Below are 3,289 nucleotides of genomic sequence, written 5' to 3'. Positions count from 1 at the left end.
AGGAAGAGAGAGAAGGGAGAGAGGGTGAGGGAGAGGAAGAGAGAGAATTGAGAGAGGGTGAGGGAGAGGAAGAGAGAGAAGAGAGAGAGGGTGAGGGAGATGAAGAGAGAGAAGAGAGAGAGGGTGAGGGAGAGGAAGAGAGAGAATTGAGAGAGGGTGAGGGAGAGGAAGAGAGAGAAGGGAGAGAGGGTGAGGGAGAGGAGGAGAGAGAAGGGAGAGAGGGTGAGAGAAAAGATCTGAAAGAGGAGAGAGGAAGAATTTACTGAAATCTTTGCAGTTTTTGGTCTAATTCGATTTTTTTTTTCTCGATTATTCAGAGATTGCCGTGTACTTTTTCTTTTAACTGTCCGTTTCGGAAATTTTGTAACTGGATTCAGTAATTTAGGGAATTAAATGTTTGTCAAAGATGTATAGTTTTCAATAACACTCATGTGTTTCCTTCTGATAATGGGTGTCAGTCAAGAAATTTTAAATTAAGAAATTAATAAACGAAAAGGAGATAGAAAATGTGTATTAATTGTTCGTGCTCTGTATGCCCGTGTATGACTGTGTTCATGTGCGTGTGTGTGCGTATTTGAGCCAATAATCAGAGTTAGTGTTGCGAATAAACTTCATAAACTTTTAGATTTAAGAGAAAATAAGAAAGAAATTAGTTTGGAATGTTTACAGAAGATAAAGGCTGGACAAAGATTGCCTTTTTGCTGTTTTTAGCTTGAGGGATTTTTTCCCTATGCTTTTTAGCATGTGAATGCGGCTGATTGCAAGGGGAGTGATTGCAAATTGTGCAAGTTGGGCATTTAAGCCGCGATCTTAGAGGGCGGTTGATGAAGGGGGGAGGGAGAGGAGGAAGGGGAAGGGGGAGGTGGAGGAGGAGGGGTGAGCAAAGAGGAGGCGGAGGAGAGGGGAGAGGAGGGAGTAGGGGTAAGGGAGAGGAAGGGCAAGGGACGGGAAGGGGGAGGAGGGGAAGGGGAAGGGGAAGGGGGTGGTCCAGGTGCCCCCTTTCGCTAATGAGTACCTTTTTTTCCCCTTTCAATTACCTCATTAAACGTATCGAGCGGCCGATGAGGTGTAGTGATTGCACACACCGACGTGTTTACGGCGAGCATGAAAATTGGGAAAAAAACGAAGAAAAAAATTGAAAGACTTAGTAGATTTCACGCCCCTGTCGAACATGGTTCCCCCCGCGCCCACGGCTCGAAGACTCCGCGCCCATTGGGTAGGAGAATGGGCGGGGGCGGGGGCTGATCCTGACGAGAGGGTCGTGGGTGGCTCTGTGTGTGTGTGTGTGTGTGTGTGTGTGTGTGTGTGTGTGTGTGTGTGTGTGTGTGTGTGTGTGTGTGTGTGTGTGTTACATGTCCTCATTTTTGTTTGTTTGTTTGTTTGTTTGTATGTGTGTTTTTTTCTTTGCTTGCTTGCTTGATTCGATCTGGATTGTAGGTTGCTACTACCATCATGCACATGTGTTTGTGTTTGCGTATGTGCCTGTGTGCCTATGTCTGTCTGTGTATCTGCCTACCCGTGTGCCTGCCTGTCTGTCTGTCTGTCTGCGTGTCTGCCTCTGCATGCTTATGAGTGTGTATACTCGAGTGTGTGTGTGTATATGCGCACATGAACCCTAACTCAGAAAAATGCTTTTGGCTCTTCCTTTGAGCGTATATAATGTGCATTAAGCGTTATCAGCTGCCATCAGAGAGTGAAGAGTAATCGACAGACGCCAACGATCCCTGGAAAGACAAAGGCAGGTAGCGAGGTGAGGATAATGAATGTTGCATCGCGAGCATTTGAATCATGTACCGAAACGGGGCATGATTCATGAGGGGAATGCTATTAGACATTTCGCTTTCTTTGGTTGGAATATTGGAATTACTTTTTTATCGTCTTGTATTTATATATCTATCTTTCTGTCTTTGTTTCTGTCTTTCTTTCGTTTTCTCTTTCTCTCTCTCTCTTTTTTTTCTCTCTCTTTCTCTCTCTTTCTTTCTCTCTTTCTTTCTCTCTCTTTCTTTCTCTCTTTCTTTCTCTCTTTCTTTCTCTCTTTCTTTCTCTCTTTCTCTCTTTCTCTCTCTCTCTCTCTCTCTCTCTCTCTCTCTCTCTCTCTCTCTCTCTCTCTCTCCCCTCTCCCTCTCCCTCTCTCCCGCCTCTCCTCCCTCTCCCCCTCTCTTATCTGCAATTTTTACTTCGAAATTGCATATTCAGGACTCTTCAGGAATTTTCAGAATGGCGAAAAAATAGTTGGAGATAGTGATAGCGAAGAAAATTGAATGAATAATGCGAAGAATAACCAAAGGGAATGAGAACGGAAGGGAGGGCGTAGCGAAAGATAACCGAAGGAGAATAGCGATAGCGAAAAAAGTAAATGTGATAGCGATAGCGAAAGGAAAGGGATGGCGAGAACGAAAAATGAAGGAGATAGCGACAGCGAATAGTAAACAGTGGATAGCAAACATCCAGTGAAACGAATGTAGAGGTAGAGAACTAGGCAATACATACGTGGATTGTGGGGGTGGGGGGGTGGGGGCGGGAACATGACACTTATGTGGGGCGTCGCTGGGCAGATTCTGCGTAGTGCCTTTTGCTTCATTTTTAATATTTTATTCTTTGTTAGTTCTCCCCTTTTTTCTCTCTCTTCTTTTGCTCCTTCTTCTGTGAGTTAGATTTTTTTTTTTTTTTTTTTTTTTTTTTTTTTTTTTTTTTTTTGAGGAGGGGGATTTTTTACTTATGATCTTTCTTTCCGCGTTTTTTTTCCTTCTCCTATCGTAGGAAAATAATAATAATAATAATAATAATAATAATAATAATAATAATAATAATAATAATAAATAACACAATGATAAGGAGAAGGGGATGGAGGAAGAGAATGATAATAAGATAATAGTTATAATGATAATAAGAAGAAATAGTAAATAATAGCATTGCTGGTCGTAATAGAGATAAAAGATAAAAGAAAAATAGTAATGAACAGCTGTGACAAAAAGATACATATACATTTTCGTTCGTGTTTATGATAGCAGACAGTGTTATCGCGTGCATGATAAAAAAGCAGGCGATATTTCATGTGTCCCAATCATGCAAAACAGGCAGGGAATTTACATGCAAATTATTATGACATTTTGATTCTGTCGATCATAACATATTGCGTGTGAGTGCATGTTTGCAATACAGTTCGTATTTTTGTTATTTAACGTGGCTTGTTTCGTGATGCAAAGTGGATTTTTTATTCAGTTTACGATATATATATATATTTATATATATATATATATATATATATATATATATATATATATATATG

The sequence above is a fragment of the Penaeus monodon genome, chromosome 11 (genome assembly GCF_015228065.2).
Source record: "Penaeus monodon isolate SGIC_2016 chromosome 11, NSTDA_Pmon_1, whole genome shotgun sequence".
NCBI lineage: Eukaryota > Metazoa > Arthropoda > Malacostraca > Decapoda > Penaeidae > Penaeus > Penaeus monodon.
The sequence above is the reverse complement of the archived record's forward strand: the minus strand, read 5'-3'. Positions refer to the sequence as shown.